The sequence below is a fragment of the Pezoporus flaviventris genome, unplaced genomic scaffold, assembly GCF_033815535.1.
Source record: "Pezoporus flaviventris isolate CSIRO_AGI_PZ_B2104156 unplaced genomic scaffold, CSIRO_AGI_Pfla_v1 ptg000010l, whole genome shotgun sequence".
In the NCBI taxonomy this organism is placed as follows: domain Eukaryota; kingdom Metazoa; phylum Chordata; class Aves; order Psittaciformes; family Psittacidae; genus Pezoporus; species Pezoporus flaviventris.
This window is the reverse complement of record NW_026892558.1, coordinates 2668782-2688323: the sequence shown is the minus strand read 5'-3', so window position 1 is coordinate 2688323 and position 19542 is coordinate 2668782. Positions and strand designations below refer to the sequence as shown.

Genomic DNA, 19542 nt, shown 5'->3' with positions numbered 1-19542 from the left:
GAGCTGCTTCAGCCCTGGCAGCATCTCCCTGGGCTCCTCTGGACTTGCTCCCACAGCTCCATGTCCCTCTCATTTTGCTGTCCCAGAGCTGGATCAGGACTGTAGGGGGGTCTCCCTAGAGCACAGCAGGGGGGTGCAGCTCAGCACACAGGGTGGGGTCTGGGGTCAAGTGCACACTGAAGCCAGATCATCTCCAGCACTCCATTCATCCACCAGAACTCCAAGTCCTTCTTGAGAGAGCTGCTCTCACTCCCTTCATCATCAATACCTGATTTCACCTCCTCTTTGGGAGGGGATCTTGACATTCATCCCCCAGACCCTACTGATAACAGGGGTTGCCTCAGCCCATGTGCAGGACCTTGCGCTTGACCTTGTTAAATTTCATGCAGTTCACATGGACTCACTTCTAGAGCTGGTCCAGGTCCCTCTGGATGGTATCCCACTCCTCAGGTGTGTCAACCACAGCACTCAGCCTGGGGTCATCTTCAAACTTGCTTAAGGTGCACTCAATCCCACCACAGGAGCTCCTGGCTCATCTTAAGACTTCAAGTGTGCTCCAGTGTAGCTAGAATGTCTCGTAGCAACAAGCTGAGTGCACACCCTAGCCAGCACCTCTTCCCTCTCTCTGATCTTGGTGTGCCAGCCCCCACCTCGTCATGGGCAAGCCTGATATTATCCCCCTCTTGAGCTCTGGTTCTTTTTATTACTGAGAGGTGAATAAAGACTCATTCATTTCTTTTTAAAGCCCTGTATCAACTTTGACTCCTGCTCAACATCAAAATGAGGCACTATGAGTTTACACAATAATGCAGGAAAGCATATGTGTGTGTGTGTGTGTGTGTGTGTGTGTGTGTGTGTGTGTGTGTATACAACTGTAGGAAACAAATTGCAGCCTCCTAAATTGCTATGTACCAGGGTTCACTTCAGCCTTCCTCCACCTTTGTAGCCTGGTGGCTGGGCTGAGCTCAGCCCTCTTCGAAGTGAACTCCCACATTCCTGAATTCCAAGCTGGTTGATAGTCATAGCATAGATTTAATCGTAGAAAGCTTTGCTCCCAAGCCATAGGCAGGAAAAGGCATCCAAAGATAGTGACTTGCTCAAGACCCCACAATATGGAAGTGGCAGAGCCAAGATTACAATACCTAACATGCATTAAACCCAGTGTACAGATGACATTGTCACCCATACAAACCACCTACCTTCCTTCATATATTTCTGGTTTCATCTCTTTCCTCTTTAAAAAAGTATTCTAGTTCTTCTTGGTAGTGAGAGAAACCAAGAAAATAGGATCGTTTCTTTTAAATGTGATAATTTAATTTAAATGTCATCATTTAAAATTTCATCCTCACCCAAAAATTCCTGGAAGAAAGAAGAAGTATCAAGCCGGAGAAGTTTCATGGATAAATCATGAACACAGGAAGACAGACTAGGAGCATCAATACTGGCCAAACACTCACTGAATATGAAATGTGAATGAGGATCACGGTGACACATCCACTCAGCTAAAAGTAGGAGATTCTATGGCTAAACTGGGATTGAACTCTCACACTAGTAGAGCCAAAATCTCATATGACTGGAGCACCTCCCATATGAAGACAGGCTAAGAAAGCTGGGGCTGTTCAGCCTGGAGAAGAGAAGACTGCGTGGAGACCTCAGAGCAGCCTTCCAGTATCTGAAGAGGGCCTATAGGGATGCTGGGGACGGACTCTTCATTAGGGACTGTAGTGATAGGACAAGGGTAATGGGTTAAAACTTAAACAGGGGAAGTTTAGATTGGATATAAGGAGGAAATCCTTTCCTGTGAGGGTGGTGAGGCACTGGAATAGGTTGCCCAGGGAGGTTGTGAATGCTCCATCCCTGGCAGTGTTCAAGACCAGGTCGGACGAGGCCTTGGGTGATATGGTTTAGTGTGAGGTGTCCCTGCCCAAGCCACAGGGGTTGGAACTTTATGATCTTAAGGTCCTTTCCAACCCTAACTATTCTATGATTCTATGATTCTATGATCACAGATTACTTTATGGAAGTAGGAACTTTGGTAGGCACTCTAGTCCAGTGTGCTACTCAGAGCAAGGCCTACTCTGAAACTGTGACAGGTTGCTCGGGATCTTCTCCAGTGAAGTTCTGAGTACCTCCAAAGATGGAGATTCCACAGTCTTTCCTAGGAGCCTCTTGCAATGTTTGAATGAATGCTCCCAGTAGTCCGCTTAATAAATCTGCTTTGAAACTCTACAAAATAGTTCTTCTCACGACAGATTTTCTTCCCTATCTATCTAAGCAGCGCTGCCAGGAATTAACCTACAGTGAAAAAAAGCATGTAAGAAATAACTTGCTACATGACCCAGAAAATATGATGAGTTTTGAGGTCTAGGACCAGAAGCAATTTGCTTTCACCTCTAACTGAACCTCTGGTTTTGGTGGTTTGTTTTTTTTTGTTAGATAATGAAAAGCACTACAAATGGGATTAATTTACCTAACTAATAATACTTCTCGTTTTCTTCTAAGCCTTAACAGATGTCAAAAGCTTAGATGAAAAGCAAAAGGAGCCATGCCACTTTAGCTGAGCAAAAATTATTTTGCAAGAAACAATATTCCTGGTTTTCTGATGATTTTAATTCCAGAGCATAGGTCTCTGAAAGCTGTGGATTATGGCAACATAGACATCAGCAGTGTTTTGGAGTTTCATCATAAAGAATATAAACTTCTTGCACTGAGGTATGAAGGGGACAGATATCTACTGTACCTTGAATCTGCTCTTTGAAACTGGTATTTTCATTATTTTTGTTATTAGCTGTCTATCTGTGAAGTGGATCAATTGCAGCTGCAGGTCTAGTAAGCTGCCCATGCTAAGAAAATCCCACTGGTCTTACCACCAAAAATTAGATATCCATTGAATTAGTGGTTCTTACTGTTATCTTCACATCAATAAGTGCAAGCACAGACATACACTAAAATTTGATAGCTGCTTTTCTTTTCAGAACAGAATGTTACATTCTAGAAATGTCATAAACTACATGACTAGCAAGGAAAAATTTATAGATAAAAGCCCCTCACTAGGATACTGAAAAATATATCAGAATTGAAATATTAAAAGTAATAGAATTTTTAAATTAACTGTAAAATAAATATGATTGTAAAGTAAGAAATTGCTTTAAAAGAGGACATAGCAGCTTATGATTCAGGAACACTGAATGAGAAAACACTCAATGCTTGCCAAAATCACACAGAATCATAGAATCACAGAACAGTTTGGGTTGGAAGGGACCTTTAAGCTCGTGAGAGTTCCAATCTCCCTTCCACTAGACCAGGTTTCTCCAAGCCCCATCCAGCCTGGCCTTGGAACATGGAACATAGAGTCCCTCCAGCAAAGATCATCACACAGAATTTTTATATGTAAAATAGCTTATGGGGTATTGGCAGGAGCAGCAGCAGAACAGGACTTGTAACTGAGCATATAGTTCTCACATTGCCAGCAAAAACAGGCCAACAGCTATTTCCTTCTCAGATCTCAAGTCAGGATATATATAACTGAGTTCACAAATTGGAATTGCTGATTTGCCCAGTGTTATAGGTCCAAAAAGAGGCACTTTCCTCAAACCACACAAGTAGCTAAGTATGCAGAAACACTGTCAGTGTTTAAACTTGTCACACAGAAAGATGCTCTTCTAACTTAGCATTGAAGGGCAAAAACAGTAGGGTGCGATTTTATTTCAGAGGTTGTACTTCTCCTTCTGTCTTGAAAAAGAGAACTAAGAGCTCCTCAGGGGGTCTACATCCTCACTGGTGAGACCTAGAGAGACCCAGTGAGATTTTTAGTAAGCTATTTCTCTTGTACTAATTAAAGATAATTTTCCTACCAGAGACTGTATTGACGGTTATAAGCAATAAATTTAAGTATTTTACAACAATCCTTTGCATATCTTAATATCCAAATAGAAAGAATCGCACTATTGAGAGTTTTGTAAGGCAAATGCTTCCCAGTTCTTTAGGGAATCACTGGAAAGTTGGTAAATGAACACTAAGGGTTACAACTGATGATGATGAGCAAATGCAGTAAGAAGTCATCTTCTTGGTGTGTGACTGAGTGCCATTACAGCAATTCACCTGATCTGCAACAGCTCCTCTGGTACCCTCTTTCTCAAAAATGAGCTATTGATTACATCCCCAGTCTGTCACTTTCAGTGACCTAATACGCCTTCCACATCTCGATTTAAAAATAATTTCCAAGTAAAAGCTGAAAAAAGGAAAAAGGAGCTAGAGGTAAAATCAACAAAGTGTCACTCCCTGAATTCAGTAAAAAGGTCCTGTTCTAATTAAATCTTAAACCAATACTGTCTGTAGTGCTAAAGCGGTATTGATCCAATTGTCCACACAGACTTGAACTCTAAAAGCTGTCTGGAAACTTTGCAACAACTTAAGGTTGTCCCTTCCCTTATGCATGGTTGCCCAGCTATCACCCACAGCATAGCATGTTTATGGGTCAGAAAATGGACAGCTGACCTGTTTAATGACACAGGTGGTTTCCAATTTTCCCAATTTTCCATTCCTGTCTAAATCCTAGAGATCAGTCGCCTGGCTGTATCTTTGTCAGCACAGTCAGTGTAGTCAGCAAAAGATCTGCAAATACCACACAATCTTTCAATGAAAATTCCCTGAAGCTTGGTCAACTTGCTACTTTCAAAGTACTTCTACAGACTATAGATCAGATAATAGGAAGTTCTCCCCTGTGATGGTGGTGAGGCCCTGACACAGGGTGCCCAGAGGAGCTGTGGCTGCCCCATCCCTGGCAGTGTTCAAGGCCAGGTTGGACACAGGGGCTCGGAGCAAGCTGCTCTAGTGGAAGGTGTCCCTGAGGACATCAGGGAAGTGGAAGGCAGGGGATTGGAACTGCATGAACTTTAAGGTCCCTTCAATCCAAACCATCCAGTGATTCTATGATACCACATACTTCAGTATGCTGGCCTCCTGCCCAGAAACAAGGTGCCAGACAGTGCTGAGCACAGGGCTAAATGCATGGCTGGAGAGTCACTGAGTTCTCCAAAGTAAAGCTGTTGTAGGACATGGGTGATGAATCATCCCTGTGTAGTGCATTTAATTGCAATTACTGCAGCCTGTGTTTGTGGTTTCTGCATTCCTACAGGAATAACTAAGTATTTTTTTCTTTTTGCTCATGAATCAAGCTGTATTTTCTCTATTGGAGTTATTCTTGTAAGTCCCGGTCCACCATTTTTTGAAATCTTGGCTTTTATCTTTTTCTCTTTTCTGTGATGTTTCAGCACTCTTAGAAACCTTGCATGTAATTAGAGCATGTAATGTCAGAGAAGTGCTGTTCTGCTAGCAGCCTCCCTGGATTTGATGGAAAAATTCATTACTGCAATCTCTCAGCATATTGGCTGATAGTGAATACTGGATTGTGGATAAAAGATTTACTTGGAAACAGGAAGTAAAATCTTCAAGCAGAGCCAGTGTCACCTTTGTAAGGTCAGATGCTAAAATTCAGTTCTTGTCTTCTCCTATTCACATCCACACACTGGATGATCTGCACTAGTTTAACAGGATCCCATACGACCTACAGCCTCAGCAAATGCCCTGATCACTCATCCCTAAAACTCATGCTTGTGCTCAAATGATTGTTCATTTGATTAACCTGGCAGCATCTGCACAATGTTCAAATACTATTTAGGCAGCATAGGAAAAAACATCCTGCAACTCCACAGAAGTCAAGTTGAGGCAAATCATATCTGAGTCAGATTTAATAGGACTTAATTTAACTTCTGATTTGTTTACACTTCATCACACAGCCATTTTCAATTATGATCCCTCTTTATTTCCTACCTCTATAATTTCACACCATTCTCTTAATGTACAAAACTACTATTAGTTAAATTCTCTTAAGATTTTTTGGCAATTGTATGTTCAGTGCGGGTGTTAACAGCTTGCTAACACATCTAAAGGAAGCAAGCGAAAGCACAGGTGAGGTTCAGCAGCTAACTGCAAGTCATCTTTAGCCTGCAATCCCCCCTCCCATAACACACATGCATCTTACAGATGTGCCAGTACCTGCCTCTGAACTCTTACTTACTTCCATACAAATGTATCTTACTTAAAAAGAAAACAAAATAAATGCTTGAAAAACAAAAATTATTTTCTGTTTGGAGTTGATGCAAAGCTTACCACTATGGAGCTAGATTTCCTATGAAGGTTTGCATAAATGCATCAGAAATGTGCTGTAGTGAGAACAGCACATACCATCTCTAAGAAGTACAGCCAGGCCAGGAGAGCAGCAGCAACCAGGCATTTTTCAAACAAATCACTTCCTATTTTACTCTGATTACTTATTTGCCTTCTCTACGTGCTGTGGCTGCCCTCTTATTATGCCAGATTACCCATTTCTCTCAGTTTGTCCTCCACTGCCACACATGGACTCCTTCTTTTGCTCTTTCAATCACTCCCTCCTTCACATTCCCCAAGCGTCTAGCTTGATCCAGCCTTCACCTCTGCATCACAGCGGGCTTCCACCAATGATGGGTTTCAGCTTCCTCCTGATGTCAAATTTCAGCCCAGCCTACAAAACCCACCCCCTGCCTCGGCTCCAGCATCTCTAGCTGGAAAGCCCTCCTGCGATCAAGACTTCGTGAGGGATGTTTGCAGGGAGCAGCATTTTTATTCACTCTGTACTTTATTTCCTGTTGCAGCTTTTCTCTCTTACGTGACAAGAAACAGCTGTTTGTGTTAGGGGAAGCCTCACTCTTGAGCTAGATGCCTGATTTTAAAAAGCTCTTTCAGATGTGCCAGTGGCACTGAAATCCCCTGCAGCCAATAGAACTTCTCTAAGAAGCATTTCTGCTATCAAGCTGTCTTTGAAGAGGTAAATCTCTTAAAATGTGAACAAGGTTCTAAATCTAAAAGAGTAAATCAGTGCAACTTTTTACAGCTATGACTGCTAAAAAGGGCAGAAAATTTATTTCCTGCATAATTTTGAGTTAAATGCTGAATCTACAGGTTAATTCTGCAAACACTCTCACAAGTAACTTGACTCAAACACTGGCCTGTTTGGGGCCACTCACATGAGTAGAGTGGTAACATGAAATAGGTTGAAATTTGCAGAATCTGGGCTATTAGATTAATAGCTAATTGAGGCCAGCACTGCCTACTAGTGTTTTAACACATAGCACAAAGCAGCTCTGCTCCTGCTAAATGCCTCCAGGTAGATCTCCAGTAAGACTGAACTGTAACAGCAGACTGCAAATGACATCTGGAGCAATGTCCCTGCCTTATCAACTCTCCATCACATTTTACACCTCAAATCAGTTTTGAAGTTTTAAAGCTGGATGAATGTATGAGCTTGGTTAGATCACTCACATAAATATGCTAACACGCAAGAAGTTACACCGCAGGACTTCTCCATTTCTGGTACAATTTGCAATCTCTGTATTCTAAAGCTGCATGTTTACTTGACACTGTCACTTAGAAAGTGCTCTCCCCAAGCTCTGGGAAACTCATTCTGTTTAAAACACATCCCCACTAAATCTGGACTCTTAATACAGTGAAATTAATGACCATTCCCTACAGCAACTTTCCTACTGGTAGATTAAAACTTCCAAATCAGGCAAATTTGCAGGATTGCCTGAGAGAAGAGGGAATAGGAGGGATAAAATGTTTCTCTGCCACCCATGTATGTACTTGATGGAGAAGAGCTGGTGTCCATAAGGAGCTCCCTTTGGCCCCATAATAAGTTTACCTTAGAATAAAGGCAACCTCAGAACTCCACAGTTTATGGGAATATTTCTCAACATTTCTCATTAAAAAGTTGGGGCTTATCAGAATTGTGAAGGTTTGCTATGTATGTTTCTCCCTGTGCTTCTACTCCTTAATGTGTTTATACTTACAAAAACATACAGCTCCAGGATGACCTTAGAGCAGCTCCCAGTGCCTAAAGGGGCCACAAGAAACCTGGAGAGGGGCTTTGGACAAGGGCCTCTAGGGACAGGACAAGAGGGAATGGCTTTAATCTGCCAGAGGGGAGAAAGAGATGAGCTCTTAGGCAGAAGTTCTTCCCTGTGAGGGTGCTGAGGCGCTGGCACAGGGTGCCCAGAGAAGCTGTGGCTGCCCCATCCCTGGCAGTGTTCAAGGCCAAGCTGGATGGGGCTTGGAGCAACCTGCTCTCATGGAAGGTGTCCCTGCCTGTGGCAGGGGATTGTAAATGGATGAGTTTTAAAGTCCCTTCCAACACAAACCAGTCTGTGATTCTATGTGTCTGAAGCTTTTCACTGGATTCCACAAAAATGAAGACCCTGGGTATGCGAAGCTTGCTGTGTATTCCTAGACATGGCTGGCCAAGCATGGAAGAAAGAGCAGGATGATAGGAACTCAGGTTTTGCTAATGCTTCTGCAGCATCATGCCCTGAAAAGTGCACTGAAAAGCTTAAAACAATAAATAATAAATTCTGACATTCAACACTTTCCACACAGTCACCTACAAGGCTACGAAAGAAGCCCTGAGACCAAACCAGCTGAGCTCAGCATTACTGCAGGGGGAGAAAAAATTGGCTGAAGACCAGCACTATTTTCCTTTGGAGCAGCTACTGCTTTAAGATGGGGAGAGATTCCTTCTCCTGGAATTTCAGCATCCTAACATCTCCATTCAGGCAACTGAAATCCAAGCTTCCGTAACCTCTTCTACATTGCAATGGCGGTTCAGACAATTAGCGAGGAAATTTTTCATACCTTTTCTGTGTTTCTTCCAGAGTTCTCTCTGAAGTGGGACCTGATCTAACACATAGTTTTGAAGATGGAGGAGCACTCTATTCCTACCACAAGCAGAATAGTTGAATATATATTAGAATGACTTCCCAGAGAAGACAAAAGAAGGAAAATTTACCGTCAGAGGTGCAATATTATTGCACCATACGCTTTTCAAAAGCCAAGCACAACAGGGCCTCTCCAAAATCCTTGCCTTAATGCACCCTGTTGTATTTCCACCTGGAAAGACATATGGCAGTGCCTAAAAGAGAAATTCTGCCTTTTTCTTTTTTTTTCTCTGATGTTAATGTAATTTCCCAGCTTTAAAGGAACATTTGATTATGAAACACAGTCAGGCCAAGGATAAAAAACCAGTTCCTGTCTGTTCCACCTAATGACAAAAACAGGTACATGAACTGCTGGCATTCTGACCAAATGGAAACTTGAAAGAATGGCTTGGATGCTACTTTGTCTCATGCATCACTGACAGAACTGCTCTGCAGAAACATGATGCATCACAGCTACATCAAAGACACTGAAGAGTTTATTTTTCAGCTTTCAAGGGAGCACGGGGTGGGGGGGGAGAGAGACATTATAAAAACCCCCCTTCTGCTTGTAAAATGAAAAATACTGTTTTGTAAGGAACTGACCATGAAAAAATGTTCAGGACCACAACAGACGCTTTTACCCCTGATTACAGTCAGTTTTTATAATGCCATTTATTACTGTGAACACATTTAGCATTACAGTATCTGCTCATGTCTGCTGCTGCATGAGGGAAGAAGTAGTTATAAGATGGGAGTCCCCGGAAGAATCAAAGATTACACAAAAAGCTCTTTAACTATCCTATCAGATAAGCAGAAATATTTAACAGTGATGTTATTGTAGCAGTAATGCTTTTCCCTTCCCGACAGTAGGTCTGTGACAGTTATCTTGGCTCTATTCTGCTCTAGTCAGTTTTTCCCAAAAAAAAGTGAATAAAGCTGATTATTACAAGACTCACTGCAGTTATGCTATGAGAGGAAGATGGTGAAACTCTCAATTTGCTTCACCAGCCTGGATTAATAATGGTTTCATAGCATGGTTTGTGTTGGAAGGGACCTCAACACCCATCCAGTTCCAAACCCCTGCCACGGGCAGGGAGCTATTCCACTACAGGAGGTTGCTCCAAGTCCAATCCAACCAAGTCACTGTGGTCATTGTTCCACCCCCTTTAGTGAGACCGCCCTTCCTCCAGCCATCACACTGCGCCTTAGACCAGTGATAGCCATTGTCTGAAAGAGGCACATCTGCCTTGGCAGGCTGTAACCAGAGATGTAGTCTGAATGCCCCAAGGGGCTGATACAACTGGGCTTTGAAATGACAACTTCCCCATTCCAGTACTGAAAGTGCTCACAGTGGCTTTATCAAGGCACATGGATGCTGAGTTTGGCTCAAGCTGGGAGCTTTCAGTCTTAATCTGTTTGCTGAGTAATATATATTATATCTGCGTAATAAAGATCTAGAAATTCCTTAGAGACTTCAAACCATGTACACGTGGGTTCACTGAGACTGCTCATTCCTGACAGAGCTTCTTGAAATTGTATTTACTTCTGCACTGGGTTTGCTCAGGGCACTGCTATTGCATTGCCACTTGGCTTATACCTTTCTTTTCAATCAATTACGGAACATACCTTGCTCCAGATAAACAGATGTGACCTTTTCAGTGCAATTTGGCAGACGTTCTGAATGTAGCAAAATTATCAGGAAGCTGAGTGGTATCCCTTATTTAATTCACTGTATAAAGCCTGCCTGTATTCTTCCTGAAGCACAGAAACACTTCCTTCCTTTCATGCTATTTTATAACGAGAACTGAATGAACACTACAGAGTCTCTGATAAAACATCACTGCTTCTACACCCATATCACTGTATTCAATATTATTATTTAGCATAGCTGTACTTAATTATAAGATGCATCATAATAATGAATTATGATAAGGTAGGTAAGCAGTATCATTCACTTCCCAAACCAATAGCAATAGGTGCTCTATTTAGGAGACCAACTTTCAACTCAAATTAACTTGGTTCAGTCATGTTCTTGCTCATTTGGTGCAAGTACACAGGCAAGTATGTTTCACTAGCACAAATTATCACATGATCCATTCCAAATTTACACATAGTGATCTTTGCAGAAAAATCATTTTTACAACTTGGGTTTTCAAGAACAGTCATTTGGGCACAAACTATTTCAAACCAATGATAACCTCAGTCTCACTGATCTAAGGAGAACAGAATAAATGCAACACAAAGACAGTGCTTTTGAAAATCACGTGCTGCTTTTATGTGTTAGTATCAATATTGTGTATCCTTGCAAACTATTCACTGAAGGAGCAGAAGTAATACCATGTGGCATATTCTACTAGTCATTCAGCCACAACAAATCATAGGCAAACAAAAAGCTGAAATGCCCTCCTGAAGCGCCTGTCTCTTTCCATCACTAGGCAGGCCCTGCAACTCTGTTAAAAGTCTAATATTTTGTGAGACTGAACCAGGCATTTCTGGGGTGCAGACAAAATCTGAAGAGACTGCTTGACTACAGACAATGCATAATCGAAGGAAAAAAAGTAGCAAAAGAACGCATCAGCTTGCTGATTGATATTTTTAAATAAGTTGCATGCTGTTAGGAAAAACCCTATAAGGAAAATAAGTTAAAGTAATACTTAATATATAATATATAACCATGTACCCTTGGTTACCTAAGTTTCAGGATGAAATTCAGTTTAGTGGGATAGTCAAAAGTTCAAACCCACAGGCTGCTTGACATGAAAGGTTAGTAAGTCAAAAAAACCTACGGCAACAGATTAAGAAAACTTTCTGCTTTAAAAGCAGAGCTACCCTGGAAAATCCCCAAAACTTGTGGTGAAATTATTCTCTGCCTTTCAAGATTATTATATACCATTCAACTTCAACTTGCAACTAATAGGATTTTCTTTTCACAGTCCTAAAAATCAAATATTTTAGACTTTTTATGCTCTTTACAAGGTTTACTGGGCATCAGTTTCACATAAGTTCTAACACTCTATTGGCCAGGTACCTTTTTGCTGTCACAAGCACATCCATCAGAGGCTTTTAGCCATACAGAAATACTGCAAAGCAGAATATTCACAGTAGTATTTTGAGGAAATGGTCAACTGCTTCCTTGATGAAAAATCTGCAGGACTGGTCCCTGTTAGTGGTCCAAAAATGCTGTGAATCATCAGCTGTAAAGAGCGAGCTGTAAACCTCATCAGGCACCTTACAACAGTGAAAGCATTCCTTTTAGATTGGCTTAATAATAAAGTTGCGGTTTTGTTTTGCTTATGCATCATTACTAGAAATTGGATCCAAATAGGTAATATACTGAAACACGGATAAACCTGCTGCCTTCAGAGGATCTCCTCAGTGGTATTGATGGTTTGGTTTAGAGAAGTGCAATTTTAAATAAAATGGGCTACCACTCGATCTGAATTAACTGCAGTTTCTTAAGTGTACTAATACTGTGAATGAAAAAATATTTCAGTCAACACATTTGAATAACACACAAATAAGACCCTGGATTTACTCAACAAGCTAAGTTGTTGGTTAAGGTGGATAAGGTAAGATTCTTATCCAAAAAAGGTTCAAATTTGAACTGTTCTGGAAGAAAATCCTATATACAAGCAGGCAAAGGCAGACTTGAGCTCTTCAGATGCACTCAGAACTCCCAAGATCTGAGGCAATACCAGTGTGAAAGCTATACAGTAATGATAATAGAGTGCCACCCTGAGAAAAGAGGGACATTACTGGCTCAAAACCAGAGCAGATAGGCCGTGTGCCTTTACGTCAGAGCTGCCTTCTGCTTGGCTAACCTGGATGCAAGAGTAGGTCCTGCCTGCCCACACAAGTCTATGCACAAGTAACCTTTGGTAACATCCATCTTCTAAACTACTGAAAGTTACCAAAATTCATTTGTATAGACATTCTCAGTTACAGCCATGGAAAACCAAGTACTCCACGCACTACAAAGAAAACCAACTGAACAGAAAGCAGAATCTAGACCAAAGTGCATCAGGCACTACATACGAAGAACTTATGCAACATGTATGAAAAAGAGAGGACCCACAGCAAAACAGGTAAGCAAAAATGGACTAAAAACTCTAAAGAAACACTGGAAGTAGAAAACGGCTCCTCCTGTTCCATCATGACTGCTCCTGCTGCACAGATATAAAGGTATAAAGCCACAAAGCATCTTTTTCCTACTATACTGAATAAAGACGCTGCCTCTTTGTACCATTAATACAATGGTGAAGCAATAATGAGTGCATCTGGAGCAACTTCTTTTCATGAAGCTACAGCTTTTACAAACCTCTCTTTTCAGAGTTTTCCAAACCTCCACAATTTTCTACAGTCTACTGTTATTTACACCTCTCTAAATACAGAGCAATTATTATTAAGGAAATGATTTTAGATTCTCTAAGGCACATCACAACATATTAAAAAAAAATCAAGTTGGAATGCAGAAGCCAGGCAGAACAATAATGTATTGCTTCAATTCTACTTATGCCCTTAAAATTTGCACTGAATAGCAAGCAGCCAGCTATCTCTATAGGCACAACTTTAATTCTTCAGGCACTATTTAGCTGACTCTGTTGACTGGTTTTACTGCAGATACAATCAGACGAGGTCTAGTACAGCACTCTCTATATCCATGGCTGAAGGTGATGCTGTGAAGGTGAAAATAAGTAATTGCTCCAGAAATAAAAAAAGGAGGCTGTGTTCTTGGGAAAAACAAATGTGGGAAAAGGAAGGGCTGGCACCTATAAGAAGATTCTTTGGGTAGTGTACAGGCTGAAAAGTACTTTGTGTACGAGTTCTCATTTTTAAATGGAAAGGAGGTCATATACAGAATAAAATACCCATGAAGATGCCAAGCCAGTAAACACTGAGGGCCTGAGGTTTTAATTTTTTCAGGGAGACTCTTATATTGGAAACTTTTCAACTACTCTGAAAGCTTTGTTTTCTTGCAGAATTTGGCATAAATTGGAATGCAGTAAAAGATAAAGGAAAATGAAGCTAATTTCAATCCTATTTATAGGGTCACGGTTAAACACCAGCTGTGAAAATGGCCCTAAAATAGCGTGTATGCATGCACACAGGCACAAGGAAAATGTGGTTCTGTGATGAGCCCTCAAGTCTTCAGAAAGAACTGTACATGTTGACAGAGAACTGTCCACAGAGCTCAGTCTGCATATGGAAGCCCATGTAAGTGCTACCCAGATCTTCAGAACAAAACAACAGTGCTTTTCCTCTGCTGTGATACAACCTGATTCATTACAGGAGGACCTCTGACATCTGCTTCACAGTCCCTGGAAGATATGCTAAAAGAAAAATGAACCTTTGGGTAGAAAAAGCTTACCAGCAAAGTATCTGGTAAATATTTCTTGTTCAAGAGAAAGAGAGGAGTAGAACAGCAGTGTAAAGTCACAGGAGATGAATGGGAAGAATCATATAATCACAGACTGGTTTGTGGGAAGGGATCTTAAGGCTCAGCCATTTCCAACCCCCTGCCACAGGCAGGGACACCTTCCACTAGAGCAGCTTGCTCCAAGCCCCTGTGTCCAACCTGGCCTTGAACACTGCCAGGGATGGGGCAGCCACAGCTTCTCTGGGCACCCTGTGCCAGCGCCTCAGCACCCTCACAGGGAAGAGCTTCTGCCTAAGAGCTCATCTCAGTCTCCCCTCTGGCAGGTTAAAGCCATTCCCCTTGGCCTGGCCCTACAGGTCCTGATGAATTATTCATTTGATGAATTTGGTAATCATCATTATTCATTTGATGAATATGGTAATATGCTTACATAACAGTTTGGTTCTACAGCCTTATCTTCACTTAGGAAGTATTATTTTATAGATTTTCCCTTAGTTTGATCCCAGAAGTTGGTGCTTTCAGTGAAGGTATTCTTGTGCTCACCCAGTGCTTGACAGTTTAATTATCCAACACTTCCAAGAGACATTTGTGACTAAACGTCTGTGTTAAAAACGTGAAGCTCTGTTATTACCTCAGCGTCTTCCATGACAGGAAGTTATTTTTAAAGGCACGCTATGTCACCTTCACGTTTCAGCAGCGAACCCATCAGTCATTTAACCTATTTTTAAAAGAGACTAATGAGGGGTTACGGCACCGAAGCCTGCTCAAAGCAAGACAATCAAACCTGCCGCTCCGACACTATAAACATCCGGAGAGGAAAAACCCACCGCAGCGGCCGAGCGGAGAACCACCATAGCCGCCTGGGCTGAAGGAAAGGAAAGAAAGGGAAGGGGCTCCACCTAACGTTTACCCGAGAGCTGACAAGAGCCCGCACGCACTAGCGCGATGGTGGCAATCGGGGCTTTCCTCCACCTCCCCGCAGCCACCGGGCTACCAACGAGCCCCGGGCAGCCATAACCCGCTGTGTGGCAGCTCTGCCTGGTACGCCGTGCCGCCCCTTCACGGTACCCCGGGAGCCGGCCCCCGTGTGAGGGAGCGAGAGACCCTCGAGGGTCATGGCGGCGTGAGGGTCAAAGGGACACCGTTGGAAGGGAGCTCCGAGGAAAAGCGGCCGGGAGGCTCGCAGCGGGAGCGGGCAGCTCACCTCCGGGGAAGATCACAGCGGGAGCAGGCGGCGGCAGAGCGGGACAGGCGCCCGTGAGGGGAGAGAGCCCGCCCTTCGGCACACCCCGAGCGCTCGGCGGGGGGAAGCGGGATCCTCGGGCTCGTTCCCTCCTCCCGGCTGAGGCGGCGGCGGCCGGTGGCATCCGGAGCCATCCGCTGCGACGGTGAGTGAGAGCTCCAGGGTGGGGGGGGGAGGCCAAGACACTGCTCACAGAGGTGCTGCGAGGCTGCCCGACGGGGCCACGGCCGCCATGTTTCCCACCGCGCCAGTCCAGTGCAGCCAGTCAGGCACGGCGGGCTGGTAAAGGGCAGCCGGGCAGAGCACCCCCGCTTGACCCTCGCAGGGGCACGGTACTTGTCAAGAGCTCTCCCTCCTTCCGCCTCAGTGCCGGGCTCCGGCTTAGGAGCGGGGAAGGCGGCTCCCGCCCTCTGCCGGTATTGACGGGAGTGCGGGCGGTAGCGCTGAGGTGGCCCTGACCGTGCTGTGGGACCGCTGAGATTATTTATTCGTTCTTGTCATACTCATGTTCTTTTGTTAGGGCGTACAGCTTTGTAACGTTTACAGCGGTAGGAGGACTGGGAAAAGGCCATGCATACCATAGAATTACAGAGTGGGTTGAAAGGGACCTTACGAGTTCCACCCCCTACCACAGGCAGGGACACCTTCCGCTGGGGCTGGTTGCTCAAGTATGTGTGAATACATGTATTACACTGCATTTATCTCTAGGTAGAATGGTCTGACCTGAATCAGATTAGCAGTTTCTCAGAGAAATCAGTCACTTTTAGAAAGACTGCAGGGTGAGTTGTTCTAGTTTTTAAATGTATTTTCCCCCTTAGCAAGCCTGCCCCATTATTTTAAATCACCACGGCTCTGATAGTGCGTTTCACACGTTTCAACTGGTTTGAGCCTTTTTTTTTTTTCTGATGAATCAGAATTTACCACCCTGTTTCTGTGATAAACAGATGCGTGTACATTTTTGCGTTTCTTGATAACGCCATTGGAACTCCTTCCTCCTTTTTTTTAAGTTCGTGTAATTTTTCACTGTATATGTATTACTGTTTCGTTTTTCTTTAGTTTTAGAATATGTGTCTATGAATTGAAGCCATGTAATGGTTTGTTACAGTACGAATTTGAACATCTTTAAGAGCAAGAGATGCCTTGGAGGAGAGAAAGGGAGTTACTCTGGAGCTGTTACTGATAGCGAGGGATAAGCAGCACAGTTTAGGCTACCTAAATGATGTAATGCAGTATTTAAAAAGAGCAAAGTCATTTTCAGGTTGTAGTGGCCATGAGACTTGAGGGTTTAGGCAGAAGTGATGTTCTGTTTATAATGAAGCAGTGAAGTTTCTACCTTCTAAAAACGTTGCTTTCATCTCCTTCATGTTTTTGTCCCTGGCTATTGCACACAGAAGAGCTTAGCCTGGTAGCAAGAATTTCACAGCAAGGTAACTTTGATCTGGTTGCTGACTGTCACAGCAGGGCAGAAACTCTGTAACAGCTCTTTAATGAAAAACATTTAAGATTAAAATAGCTATTAATTTTTAATGGGCCTTTGTGTTTTCAGTTCCATTTATGACCCAAAAAAATGTGATGCCAGTGCCTCTCTCTTAAAGAACAGCACATATGGTAAACTCTAGTTTGGCATTTATGTAAATGAAGTGGTAAGTAAAATGTTTGGAAGAGGATAGCATTTATTAATACATAATCCCAAAGTTCCTGCAAGAAGGTCTGGTAAGACATTAATATTAATGCTTGATTGAACTCTTTATCTTTTCTAATACAGTATATTTTATTAACAAGCTAATTAGCAGAAACTTAAAGAGGGTTCACCCAGTTATATTAACAAGAACAGCTACTGTGATATAACAAAGTGAATTAAAAGCGCGCTAGCTCTTAAAAATACTCATTTAGGCCAAGGGATGAACCAAGAAATAATAAAGGAGTGACACTTAGCTAAGTGTGGTTCTCAGTATTAACTTCTTACAGGCTGAAAGTGTAATGCCCATGTATGATATATTGTCATAGACCTGGCAAAAAGTACTAATGCAGCAGTATCTAAGACACTAGACCTTCAGTTTCTGGGAAGAGATGCAGTCTTGTGATTGAGGTGGAAAGTTGGAAATGAAAATAAGTTCATGTTGTTGGCATTGACCTGCCATGAGACTTACCAGAAGAAGCTTTGAGGTCACTTATGGAGGCCTGCCTCTTTACTTCCTTGACTGTGGTGATTTCTGCTTAGTTGTAATACTGTGGAGCTTTAGGTCCCACAGTCCATCTAACCCCTTAAACTTCGTTGTAGATTCCCCTTGTCTTTCTCTTCCCACCCAGCACTGTCTTACCCTGCTCTAGAGCTTTTAATCTCTCTTTCCCATCACCATGACGTAGCGATTCTTTTCCATCTAAAACCCATGTTACTCCAGTCCCATCACAATGTAATATTTTAATGACTTCTTGAAACACCGAGCAACTAAAGTGCAAAACTAACATTTTCCATCCATGTCTTGTATTACAGAACCTCTGTGTATGTCTTTTCATTCTACTTTTGTAACATTGAGAGAGAATTAATCCAGATGGAGAGCTCCATCATTTTTAGACACAATTCAAGGTTTTACAAACCTGATACCCTCCTTTCTCAGATTATATTAATTGCATAAATAGTCTGTAGGAGAACATCCAGTTCTGTTGAAGGAACATGTGTGTGATGTTTACATCTAGAATTAAAATACATGGTCATGCGTAGGAGGCCTCTGTGCTTAAACTGTGAGGAAGAAATGAACCATTTTGGTCATCTCTGCTCCATACCCCAAAAGAAAACTGCAGTGTAGCCTGTGTATATAAATGTGCTGGGAGACAATGAAAAAAATACAGGTTTCAGTTCAATATGTGGTATCTGTGCTAGTTAAGCATTTACCAAAAGTAAACTTCACTTGATCCATTAAATATGTAATTAGCAAATACAAAGAGGAGGTATACACAGGCATACTTCTTATACTGAAGTGTTTATTTACATTATGAATTAAATGTATATGGTGCTTCTCTAGCACTGAATTGTCACTAAAAATACTGGGTATTTTTAGCACAGCACAATTTAAAACAGGAAAGGTGATGAAAGTAGAAAATAAAAGTAGTGGTGCTGTTTAAATAGAAAAGAAAGAGAAGAAAGGAAAAGCAAGATGTATTTCCAGGTATCAGAAAAAATATGTAAATTTTGCTGGGAATGAGACTTTGGATGCCAGGACACACCTGAAGATTCTAGAAAAAGAAATATCAGTGGCAGATTAAAGCTAGAAATTAATTTCCTTCATTTGAGGTAGATCACTGACAAAACCATAAGCATACTCTTAAAAATTATGTTTGTACTAAATTTTTTTTAGCAGAAAAAAGATGGGGGTGGGTTGGTTGTTTTCTCCGTTGCAGACTTGGAGATAGGAAGGAAATTGTAAATGTAGGGAAGAGCAGTGAAATAATACGTTTTGGGGGGAAGAGGCCAGGCTGCTGCTTATTTTGGATATTTCTCACCTCTAAAAGAAACTTGGCTATCTTAATGTAATTTTAATTGAAGTATTCATTTTCTTAATAAGAACAATTTTCTTGAGAAAACATATAATGAAAAAATCGAACCTAAGATCCAAAGTTAGTATGAGATTATGCAGTAATATGATATATATCAGAATTGCATCTGTTCATGCAAAAAAACAAAAAAAAAAAACAAACTTGTTTTGTCTCCTACATATATTTTGAGTAGGGCTGAATTGTTGGGACTTTCTGGGTTTTTTTTTAATTAACCTCTTATCCTTGCAGGAAGACAAGTTCTCTGTGTTCAGATGCACTTAGTAATACCCAGACTGTGTTGAAAACCTTTGTTCGTGTTATTTCTCTGTCATTTGCAACTCCAGCACAGATGAGGAGCCTGTTTAAGTCTTTTTTACAGTACAAATTTCTTACTTGAGCAATTAGTATAAACGACTGAGGTGGCATAATGACATCTGGTTTTGTTTATTTAACTTTCCCCTTCATTTTCTCCTCCCAGTTCTGTCTTTTTCCGTGTTCTATGAAGGACTTCATACATTAAAGGGACTGGCAAGAATAACCACATTAACTGTACTCCTGTGACCTACAGGTGACTCATTACAGAATGAGGCAGACCGAGATTA

General features: G+C 42.0%; 1 protein-coding gene across 7 annotated transcripts in view; it reads right to left on the bottom strand.

Annotated features, from left to right (window-relative positions):
* Positions 1-15517, bottom strand: part of ST8SIA5 (ST8 alpha-N-acetyl-neuraminide alpha-2,8-sialyltransferase 5) — an 80420-nt gene extending 64903 nt beyond the window's left edge. For 2 of the 7 annotated variants that reach the window (XM_061450558.1, XM_061450566.1), the window contains exons 1-3: positions 15368-15517; positions 14795-14881; positions 8725-8807 (exon numbers count right to left, since the gene is read on the bottom strand). The gene's annotated coding sequence lies outside the window, so the exon portion shown is untranslated. Of the gene's footprint in view, positions 1-8724; positions 8808-11814; positions 11981-14794; positions 14882-14990; positions 15147-15367 lie in introns of those variants that run through there. The other 5 variants (XM_061450560.1, XM_061450562.1, XM_061450561.1 and 2 more) reach the window with 5 other exon arrangements.
* Positions 15518-19542: the final 4025 nt, after the last annotated feature.